The sequence below is a fragment of the Schistocerca cancellata genome, chromosome 5, assembly GCF_023864275.1.
Source record: "Schistocerca cancellata isolate TAMUIC-IGC-003103 chromosome 5, iqSchCanc2.1, whole genome shotgun sequence".
NCBI lineage: Eukaryota > Metazoa > Arthropoda > Insecta > Orthoptera > Acrididae > Schistocerca > Schistocerca cancellata.
Genome location: NC_064630.1, coordinates 58,990,629 through 59,002,858, shown reverse-complemented (window position 1 = coordinate 59,002,858; position 12,230 = coordinate 58,990,629). Strand labels below are relative to the sequence as shown.

Genomic DNA, 12,230 nt, shown 5'->3' with positions numbered 1-12,230 from the left:
ACGGCCGACTACCTGTCCCATGTGCCATCCCTGTCATTCCAGACCTGTAGGTCTCTAAAAGTCTGTATATGTGAATTACTTTATTTTTACGATACGATATTCTGTGTCTGTGCTGTTCAGAAGTGCGATGCAACGTTCCTTCTGATATGCATGCGTGTGCGAAGGAGCAGGCACTGCGGCGATTACAACCGTTGTGAAATGATGAAATACGTTCGCAGTTGCGAATGTGGACAACCATAAAGGTGTGTAATAGAATTTATCCGCCGACACCGGGCAAGCGACCTTCAATTAAAAATGCCCTCTGTCTGCGGGCCGGTTGTAGAGTCATGGTTGACGACGTGTGGAAGTTCTGGTCTGGTCGTGAGTCGTGCTTGGATAGCGTAATGGTAAGGCGACCGATCGCAATAAGAGGGAAATCCGGGTTCGAGGACCGGTCCGGCACAAATTTTCATTGTCATTTCATTCTGAGCTGATGGTTCCCCAGATTCTCAAGTGCGAATACGTTTAATGTATTTCCTAACGGCTGTTTATGTATTCTGCACGATCGGTATTTGATTAAAATTTTGTAGTTGAAACATTCGACTACAACAGATGTAAGAACTCTCTGATAACACTTTCCTCATTTAGCATGCTGAATTGCAATCTGATCCAGTTTGTTGTGGCTTCAGTGTCTGAGAATTCTGTAGCGCACATATGTACTATCTGTCGATTAAAACCGAAATTTAATTTCAGGATACTGCATCGAAGACGTCAGCGTTGCGTCTGCCTTTGAATCGAGCTTCGTTAGACATACAGTGGTGGCGCATAGTGAGGAACTAGCATTGCGACCTGGCAGTTTCATCAGTCGTCCCTGGATCGTTGCAGAACAGGTGAGCGCCTGAATGTGAAACATGCAGAGGACATCTCTTTGCAGATGTTGTACCCATTCTTAGAAATACGCCGTGGTAAAGGCGTTGGTTTTCTTCGTATATACAAACAGAAAAAAAATGGTCGTCAGTTATTTTAGACACCGTACGCATTATTAAAAATAGAATGATGAGTACACTTACGTGAGATTGTAAATAATAAGCATAATACGTTACTGCTCATCTGGTTCGGAAACCGAGCAATCTTCTCGAAGTACTAAAGAGCAGACCAGTTCGATCAAGATAAGATACAGAGTAATATATATGCAGGAGAAATCCAGTGTGTGTGTGTGTGTGTGTGTGTGTGTGTGTGTGTGTGTGTGTGTGTCTTGGGTGGTGGAGCTGCCTTCAACACTTTGAATAGCTAAAATTAGATCAACAGCAAAACTAATTCTGGGATGTGTGTCGGGATCAGTTGGCCGGAAGTTGTTACCGCTGAGTCACTCCCAGCATTCGCCCCACTTGGCCAGAAGCCGGTAATTGAGCTTCCCTGGGCCGTAGTGGATACTCCTAACAGCATTGGGCTATCGATCGGTGTCCCAGGGCGTTCCCCACACCGCTGCTCCTCAAACTTTTGCGAGGTACGCAACCTAAGACGGCCGGATAGCGGGGGAAAAGATTATTCTCTCTTCCAGGTTAAGCATCATTTTCGCGACCTGTTATCGAGCAACTACTGTCTGAAATCAAATTCCCCTTCGTAGCTCTTAAGAAAAACATGTATCTTCTTTCTGAAAGCCGTCAAGCATCTACTTTGTGCCACTTGGAGTCCTTGCACAGTCCAGATTTCTAAGCATTCAAGTTAAAAGACGCTTTATTTTCCGCGTGATTTTACACGGCTACCAAATAGTGCTAGGAGCGTAGAAGCTGTTAAGTCGACATAAAAGTTTTTCTCCAGTAGCAGTAGTTTTATACATTATGACGCTGTACTGTACCCTGAAAACTTTTCTGTGGACTGACTGGCTGCGGAAGTCTACGCAATTATATAAGCTGTTAAGTGTCTTCAGTAATGAAGAATCATTCAGCAAAATGTCTATTGTGCATGTAGTAGTAACTAAATCGAATGCTTGGTTTGGAATGGTCTTAGCACATGAGTTCGTTGTTTCATACTGCCAGAAGTTTACAGGACAATATATAGGTATTAGAGGATAGTGACTCTAAAGCGGAAGTGAGTTGGTGCTGTGAGTCCACACTTTGTGATTGATGTGCTGTATCAAGTTTTTGACAAAACCGTCCTAGTAGCTACACTCCTGCTAGCATCACTCTCTCCTTCAGGCAAATTCACTTGCGGACCTCTCTACTCGCACGGACGGAGCTACGTATTAAGGGCCATGTCTCCTAAAGGAGAGTAATACATCGTTCACTTGTGGATCTTACACGTTTCATCGGGCCATGCCCCTATCCTGTTCCATACACAGTACGGAACATAGCTGAAGGACGAAATATTAAATCTTTTGCAGTTTGTTTGTCTTGTTCAGTCATTTAATGCTACCCTTTGTTGGCTACGATCGAATTCGTCTTCTTTGGGAGGGAAATCATACATACCACTGGGTAATATCAGCACAATAGCCGCAATTTGTGTGTATCGGACCAGTTTCTGTCCTGGGTACTACGAATCACTTCTGAGAACGCTGCTGCTCACGCTTCTGGTCGTCAACATACTAGGTTTGACGAGACTGCATGCAGAGCGCATGAATCATTCTGTGGCGCCCGCAGCGCGCAGTGCACGGAACTACAGTCAACGGCCGTGCTATCAGTTCCTGTTTGTCCGTTGTAAACGGGCAATGCTCACGCAGCGGACGTGCCATTGTTCTAGTGATTTACATAGTTTGCATACCTTTCTGTGACACACCTCGGTGTAACAACACGACTATGGCGAGGACTGTAAAAAATATGTTTTCCTCAAGGTGATCATATTTGTCAACATTATAAAACTTTCACCGTTGCGAAAGATACATTTTTATATTTCTCATTCGAGTGTCAACGCCGAAAATAAAGTTTCGATTAACGTCGTAACTCTCTTCTGTCTTCAGATGTTAGGCATAACACTAGTAACACATCGCGGTATTTCGACAGTGTCATTCTGTTGGAAATGTCTATAGGCGCAACAGCGTTCACCAGTAAAGTCTACGTTAACTTTTACCATTTTTTATGTCGTAATCTCTCTGATACTTGCCCATTCTACAAAAGACTGACCGATACAAGTAAATACCAAACTGGATGTGTTACAGATAATTAGCAGCATTAAAAAATTCAACAAGTTAACTCAAAATCATAGCTTTTCCACAAGTATTAATTAGCACGCTTAAAAAATGGAGACCATCGATGAGCATGACAAGAACGGAATAGCTGATAACATCCTCTGATTTCTTAAACATAACTTTATGCATCGAGTCCAGCCCTTTTAGAGTACCCAGATTATTTCCTTTTCTGTCCTATCCGAGCTTATACTCGGTCCCTAATGACCGAGTCGTCGACGGGACATTGAGCCATAATTTTCCTACTTTTCGTCACATAGACATCATGTGCTCCTTAAATCTCAATTTTTTTTTTCCCTGGCGCTTAACATCTTCTGCATTAACACTTAGTTCGGCTCACTTCTTTTTGTCTATGTTTTGCGTGCTTGCATGCTTCTACCAGCCTTATTATTATTATTACTGCAAAGTTTTTTCGCTTTATGCGAGCAGTCATTCTAAGCTAAATCATTAAAACTAACAGTGAACTCAAACAACGTTGAAAGTAATCTACGTTTCCTGTATCTACTGTGGTACTTCATTTCGGCGGTAAGCTTATGTTTGTCTTCGATTAGTGTGGGACTTCGCCTGGTGCTGGTGGACGGTGAGGTCGAGTAATTTTCCACTACTCCATGGAGAAGGCATGCGAGGACGGGCTGTAGTAAGGCTTTGCACGTAAGGCCGGTATTATACAATTGTGTTTGTCTAAGTTGGTATGTCAAATATTGATGTCAAAGAAATTTGTCAAATAAATATGATCAAATCTAGGACCTTGTCGTATACTTGATCATAAAGTCGTTTTTTTTATTCTCATGGTCAGCCAGCCATGGTAATCTGCTTTGTTGTTTTAACCTCTTCATCTCGTTTCTTGCATTTCTGTGGTTTTCTTGCCCCTTTTGTCCATTTACATGTTCGTTGCCCTTCATCGTTCTTGTGGTTTTTCCTTTCATTCCGTTTTGTCAGTCTCGTTTGTTTTATTCTCTCACTTGTGGCATTGTTTCATTGGGAACAAGGGACTGATGACCTCGTAGTTTGGTCCCTCTCCCCCTCTTTAATAATCCAACCAACCAATAAAAGTCGCCTTCTGTTCCCTGCAGTGTGAAATGTAACCGCTTCGAGCGCTGGTGTTGCTACAGCTATTTGACGTCTCTGTAGTGTTTTTGTAAACATATTGTATTTGCAAACATATTGTATTTGTAAACATGGCTTCAAAGTTGGTTTGTTTTTTCGACTTATATATAAAATTGCTTCAGACTGGGATGGGAGGGGGGGGGGGGGGTTAGCAACGGGCTCAGTGCATGCTATTAATTATGTGTTGATGGGCAGGTAGAATACGCTGCAGGCTGCTTCACGTCCACAATCACAGCTATAGCCGTCCACCTCTACATCTGGAAACAGCCAGGCAGCTTGTCAGCAAGCCGGAATAGAGGATGTGGTCAACGCTAAAATAAAATTCTTTCTTAGCTTTCCATTCTACTTTTTCTATTTTTGGACTCTGGCTGCCACAAGTTAAAAGCGCTTCATCTGTTCCGTGCTTATTATTAATTTTGTTGTTGTTGGAATATTATTTCCATTAATTAAATTATTCAAAATTAAAAATAGTTCTTATTGCCTATGCCGTCTACTAAACATTTATTTACCTTCATATAATCCCCATTCAGTTCTTTATAAATCGCTTCACACGTTTCTTGAATTATTTTGGTTAATGTGTAATGTGATATTAGAGTGCTGTGTTGTAAACTAGGGTACCTCTCTCATGTATCAAGAAATCGCAGTGGTTAGTTTGCCTGTCTTCTGCACGTATAAGATTTCTCAAGAGAGTATTCTGTTTTGTAATATGAGAAGCCACTTTACTGAGCAAACACTGAAACTGTCTCATCCATTCTCAAGTAATTTATATATTAAGACTTCTCCCCCCCCCCCATGAACCATGGACCTTGCCGTTGGAGGGGAGGCTTGCGTGCCTCAGCGATACAGATGGCCGTACCGTAGGTGCAACCACAACGGAGGGGTATCTGTTGAGAGGCCAGACAAACATGTGGTTCCTGAAGAGGGGCAGCAGCCTTTTCAGTAGTTGCAGGGGCAACATTCTGGATGATTGACTGATCTGGCCTTGTAACATTAACCAAAACGGCCTTGCTGTGCTGTTACTGCGAACGGCTGAAAGCAAGGGGAAACTACAGCCGTAATTTTTCCCGAGGACATGCAGCTCTACTGTATGATTAAATGATGATGGCGTCCTCTTGGGTAAAATATTCCGGAGGTAAAATAGTCCCCCATTCGGATCTCCGGGCGGGGACTACTCAAGAGGACGTCGTTATCAGAAGAAAGAAAACTGGCGTTCTACGGATCGGAGCGTGGAATGTCAGATCCCTTAATCGGGCAGGTAGGTTAGAAAATTTAAAAAGGGAAATGGATAGGTTAAAGTTAGATATAGTGGGAATTAGTGAAGTTCGGTGGCAGGAGGAAAAAGACTTTTGGTCAGGTGATTACAGGGTTATAAATACAAAATCAAATAGGGGTAATGCAGGAGTAGGTTTAATAACGAATAAAAAAATAGGAGTGCGGGTAAGCTACTACAAGCAGCATAGTGAACGCATTATTGTGGCCAAGATAGACACAAAGCCCATGCCTACTACAGTAGTACAAGTTTATATGCCAACTAGCTCTGCAGATGATGAAGAAATAGATGAAATGTATGACGAGATAAAAGAAATTATTCAGGTAGTGAAGGGAGACGAAAATTTAATAGTCATGGGTGACTGGAATTCGTCAGTAGGAAAAGGGAGAGAAGGAAACATAGTAGGTGAATATGGATTGGGGGGAAGGAATGAAAGAGGAAGCCGCCTTGTAGAATTTTGCACAGAGCACAACTTAATCATAGCTAACACTTGGTTCAAGAATCATGAAAGGAGGCTGTATACATGGAAGAAGCCTGGAGATACTGACAGGTTTCAGATAGATTATATAATGGTAAGACAGAGATTTAGGAACCAGGTTTTAAATTGTAAGACATTTCCTGGGGCAGATGTAGATTCTGACCACAATCTATTGGTTATGAACTGCAGATTGAAACTGAAGAAACTGCAAAAAGGTGGGAATTTAAGGAGATGGGACCTGGATAAACTGAAAGAACCAGAGGTTGTAGAGAGTTTCAGGGAGACCATTAGGGAACAATTGACAGGAATGGGGGAAAGAAATACAGTAGAAGAAGAAAGGGTAGCTCTGAGGGATGAAGTGGTGAAGGCAGCAGAAGATCAAGTAGGTAAAAAGACGCGGGCTAATAGAAATCCTTGGGTAACAGAAGAAATATTGAATTTAATTGATGAAAGGAGAAAATATAAAAATGCAGTAAATGAAGTAGGCGAAAAGGAATACAAACTTCTCAAAAATGAAATCGACAGGAAGTGCAAAATGGCTAAGCAGGGATGGCTAGAGGACAAATGTAAGGATGTAGAGGCTTGTCTCACTAGGGGTAAGATAGATACTGCCTACAGGAAAATTAAAGAGACCTTTGGAGAGAAGAGAACCACTTGTATGAATATCAAGAGCTCAGATGGCAACCCAGTTCTAAGCAAAGAAGGGAAAGCAGAAAGGTGGAAGGAGTATATAGAGGGTTTATACAAGGGCGATGTACTTGAGGACAATATTATGGAAATGGAAGAGGATGTAGATTAAGATGAAATGGGAGATAAGATACTGCGTGAAGAGTTTGACAGAGCACTGAAAGACCTGAGTCAAAACAAGGCCCCGGGAGTAGACAACATTCCATTAGAACTGCTGATGGCCTCGGGAGAGCCAGTCATGACAAAACTCTACCATCTGGTGAGCACGATGTATGAGACAGGCGAAATACCCTCAGACTTCAAGAAGAATATAATAATTCCAATCCCAAAGAAAGCAGGTGTTGACAGATGTGAAAATTACCGAACTATCAGTTTAATAAGTCACAGCTGCAAAATACTAACGCGAATTCTTTACAGACGAATGGAAAAACTGGTAGAAGCCGACCTCGGGGAAGATCAGTTTGGATTCCGTAGAAATGTTGGAACACGTGAGGCAATACTGACCTTACGACTTATCTTGGAAGAATGATTAAGAAAAGGCAAACCTACGTTTCTAGCATTTGTAGACTTAGAGAAAGCTTTTGACAATGTTGACTGGAATACTCTCTTTCAAATTATGAAGGTGGCAGGGGTAAAATACAGGGAGCGAAAGGCTATTTACAATTTGTACAGAAACCAGATGGCAGTTATAAGAGTCGAGGGGCATGAAAGGGAAGCAGTGGTTGGGAAAGGAGTGAGACAGGGTTGTAGCCTCTCCCCGATGTTATTCAATCTGTATATTGAGCAAGCAGTAAAGGAAACAAAAGAAAAATTCGGAGTAGGTATTAAAATTCATGGAGAAGAAGTAAAAACTTTGAGGTTCGCCGATGACATTGTAATTCTGTCAGAGACAGCAAAGGACTTGGAAGAGCAGTTGAACGGAATGGACAGTGTCTTGAAAGGAGGATATAAGATGAACATCAACAAAAGCAAAACGAGGATAATGGAATGTAGTCAAATTAAATCGGGTGATGCTGAGGGAATTAGATTAGGAAATGAGACACTTAAAGTAGTAAAGGAGTTTTGCTATTTAGGGAGTAAAATAACCGATGATGGTCGAAGTAGAGAGGATATAAAATGTAGACTGGCAATGGCAAGGAAAGCGTTTCTCAAGAAGAGAAATTTGTTAACGTCGAATATAGATTTAGGTGTCAGGAAGTCGTTTCTGAAAGTATTCGTATGGAGTGTAGCCATGTATGGAAGTGAGACATGGACGATAACTAGTTTGGACAAGAAGAGAATAGAAGCTTTCGAAATGTGGTGCTACAGAAGAATGCTGAAGATAAGGTGGGTAGATCACGTAACTAATGAGGAGGTATTGAATAGGATTGGGGAGAAGAGAAGTTTGTGGCACAACTTGACTAGAAGAAGGGATCGGTTGGTAGGACATGTTCTGAGGCATCGAGGGATCACAAATTTAGCATTGGAGGGCAGCGTGGAGGGTAAAAATCGTAGAGGGAGACCAAGAGATCAATACACTAAGCAGATTCAGAAGGATGTAGGTTGCAGTAGGTACTGGGAGATGAAGAAGCTTGCACAGGATAGAGTAGCATGGAGAGCTGCATCAAACCAGTCTCAGGACTGAAGACCGCAACAACAACAACAAGACTTCCTCCACTTGCCGCTCTCGTAACAAATTTTGCCGAGTGCTTTTTTTTATCTCGACGTAATACCTAGAGGGCTTGATCCAAGTATGTTTCCTTTTTTTTCCGCCTGATGCATACACAATGCAATTGTGGTTCTAGCAACTGTAGCGCATAATAACAAGTTGTCGTCTGTCATCTTGAAATTTGACGAAAAATATGACGACAGTGTAATACCCACTTTTTGGCGCCACGTTAAAGGTCTTTGTCAAAGAATTTTGACGAATAATTGATCATATTTCCTTGTGAAAAAATGCGATAGTGTAATGCCGGCCTACGGCCGACAGCTGCATCTGGAACAGCCACGTATTAACGGCGGGGTCGGCGAGTGTGAGCGAGGAGCCGTTGCCCGCCGCGGCCAGGTGGTTGCTCGCGTAAGTTCATGAACAGGAAGCGACAGTTGCTGCTATCGCGTGTTCGATAAGAAACACAACGCAACGGTCTGGACGAGCCACATTCTTTGTTCTTGTGCACGTTCTTAAAGCGCGAGCCCGACTCCAATCTACACACACTGTAGATCCGTTTAACCGGCGAACGTTTGCGTGCACGCGCTTGCCAACGGACTCCTAGCTTAGTCAGTTACGTTCGTAGGGTTCAGGAAAACTGGGATATGTCTTAAAAAATGTTGTAAGCCCAGTTTTGATGGCAATATTGATACTTTTCCTCCTGAGAATACAAGATCATATGGATTTATATACGAAACATTGTGGTCCAACAATCAGCAAATGACATATTTTTGTTTCGAAATCGAAAACTGTATTTCATATTATAAACTTATAGCTTGTGGTCTGCCTACTTACAAACTGTTTCGTCTGAACTTGCATTAGATAGACGTAATATCAAATATCATGAACCTGCTTATAACCGAAATGTCACTCTCTTGTTAGGAATAGATATTAAATGTTCGACGTTCAAAATCACTGATTGTTCCAACACACTGCATATGTACACAATATTCGTGTAACACAAGCCAAGTAAGAATTATCACCGCAGAACATTACGACATCCACGTTTACTTCAAGTAATGTTAAACTTTCAGTGAACACATTCTTATTATACTACTGTCCTCGGACGTTCACATTAAATCATAACCATATATTTTGTTTAAACTTATTCGAAATATCAGTACCCCTCTCCCCGAAGATTCTTCAAAGAATCGAAATCTCACGTACAAAAACGACTCAAACGTCTTGATTCCTGAATCAGTGTGTTATAAGTATTTGACGGTAAGCATGTAAAACCTTTGTCGTTGAAGATATTGCAGTTTTTTTTTTTTGTGCCTCTGTGTTTATGACTGTATATCTCCCGAATTGTCATACGATGATATAACCTGGCACAAACATTCAGTGGTGTATGTGGATACTGTCTGCAAAATGGGTTGCGAATAAACTTAGTAGTAAAGGAGTAATAAATTAAAACCTCATGTCTGATGCTGAAGTTCTACGGTCAAAATATTGCAAGCGAAAAACCTATTTCCCTTTCGTTATTTCATGGCGATGTCAGCGAGAGAAACTTTCGAAAATATTTGAAAGTGTGTGTAAAGTTTGCTGGAAGTTCCTAAGTGCCATCATTCTCAAGTACTGTGTGAATATAACCCGGGTAATTTGCACGCCGCAAGTTACACTGTCTCAAAACATGCTGGGGAACGTTGCTGTCGATGTGCCACATAAAGAAAATGTGCAAGAAAATCCTCAGATATTGTAATAAATATTTTATTTTCAGTGTAGCTCGACTGTTATCTTTTGCCCTTCGATACAGCAGACACAGAAGTCGTAAATTTTCGCGGTTGATGAAATATTTGAAAAATGTCATCGGCCCAATCAAGACGACTGGTTTCCTTCATTGGGCCAGGTACTTTCCTTGAATGGCCTGGAATGTAGTAGCTGTTAAATATTGTACACATGTAAATATCTATATATTTTTTAAATTTTAGGAGCTTTTTGTTGGCGTCTGAGACCGAATAACGTATATTCGAAACCAAGTAGGCTAAAAGTAGAAATTTCGCCGTCGAAAGTAAAAGAACCACAGTTGACTGATTATCAGAACACCAACTATTAGAGAATATACAATGAAAATTACTTTAATTTTTTTCATAGCAGGCCTAAGATTAGACAAAATTCGAAGCTGCTCATTCAAGTCAAATAGCACGGCACCGTTTAGCAGTAATAAATTCAAACGTCGTGCTTGGTGCGGCACTTTTTCGAGAAGCTCGGTCTTTATGACGTCATATCTCCTGAACTATGATAGCTAGGTGGTTATTACATTAACACCCATTGTTGCCTGACAGTAAGGGAAGTGCGTACAAAGTTTCGTTAAATTGGTGGAGTGGTTTAGGGTGAGGTGTGTGTGTGTGTGTGTGTGTGTGTGTGTGTGTGTGTGTGTGTGTGTGTGTGTAAAAAAATAAAAAAAACGCAATATCTTCAATTCATAGTAAAAACTTTAGAAATTCTCATTATCTATTCAAGGGTTAAAAAGTTGAATGCACATAGCTAGTTGTTAACAGTGTGTTGAACTAATGGGTAATCAGACGGCAGCCGATGATGTAGTTAGTGTCCTCCTTCGCGCCCAACTAGCACAGAGGTGATTCAGCCCATTGTAGTCGATGAGGTTGCTTTCTAGAACTTCCGTGATTGAAGAGGAGGCGGTACATTGCCACGAGAAATTTCCTGTGATACACGCCGCAGTAATGTTACAGTCGTGGCGGAATTTATGGAACTATTTCCGCACATCCTGTCTCTTACACCAGTATGAAAAACGCAGGATTGTTCAACGGTGTCTCACCTGCTGTACAAGTTTAGAATAAAAATAAAACCATATGTTCGGATCCATCGGTTATTTTCTGCTGTGATACGCGCACACACAAGGGTGGATGATTGCGCTCTCTCTCTCTCTCTCTCTCTCTCTCTCTCTCTCTCTGTGTGTGTGTGTGTGTGTGTGTGTGTGTGTGTGTGTGTGTGGATTGAAAAAGTGTTTCCAGTGTTCAAAGTTTACGTAATTTGGCGTAAAAGCTGAGAGACAAGGCGACGCGAAGATATGAAGCAAAAGAAGAATGAAACCATAGAAAGAAAGCCAGCAGGATTGGAAGCTCACCGGACAAAAGATTAGTCACCCCTGGAGAAGTCATTACAAGCGTCATGTAACACTGTGTAATTCCTCCCCTGGACTTGATAACCACCTGGATTATGTTAGGAAGTGTGCCTAAAAGGTTGTACAGGTACGTCGCATCCAGGTTAAGCCACTCGCTAAGGATTTGATGGCGCAATACAACCAAATTGCAGGAAAGCTGATGTCGGCGTTTTACCCGCTGTTGCAACATGTCCCACATATTTTCTTTTGGGCTGAAGTCAGGTGATTTGGCAGGCCAATTGAGAGGTGACGGGGGTGGGGGAGTGTTCAGGAAATCAGTCAAATTATTCCAACCCGATGAAATTTGCTGATGTCTTCATGTGCGTGTGCTCAGTGGCCTCTTGCGAGGTGGCCGTCAAAAGGATCACAGCATACAGCTCCCTTCGCAGTGTTCTCACAAAAAAATGGGGATGGACCTTCGTCCACCGCCTGCAGCAATTCCTGTAGGGTTTGGAAGTGATTTTGATACAGAATCCGCGAAACACGTCTCGGGTCCCTCTGTCAGGATCTTTTCCCGCTCACAGTTGTCACGTCGTGTTTCGTGGCCACTGCTTGTAGAAATCAACAAATTCAGCAACTTCACATACCGTGTGGCCATAGGCACGGCCAGACACGATTACCCCTTTTTTGCCACTCTGCCACGTCCTTACATTTACTCATGTTTATGTAAAATGTCCGCCTGAAACACAAATGTTTCACTAACCGCTACTGCATTACGTT

General features: G+C 41.9%; 1 protein-coding gene across 2 annotated transcripts in view; it reads left to right on the top strand.

Annotated features, from left to right (window-relative positions):
- Positions 1-12,230, top strand: part of LOC126187537 (ras-specific guanine nucleotide-releasing factor RalGPS2) — a 394,688-nt gene that overhangs the window by 104,730 nt on the left and 277,728 nt on the right. Inside the window, exon 2 of one of the 2 annotated variants that reach the window (XM_049928682.1) lies at positions 733-869. The exons of the other annotated variant lie outside the window; for it this stretch is intronic. The gene's annotated coding sequence lies outside the window, so the exon portion shown is untranslated. The remainder of the gene's footprint in view (positions 1-732; positions 870-12,230) is intronic. 2 annotated transcript variants of the gene reach the window in all.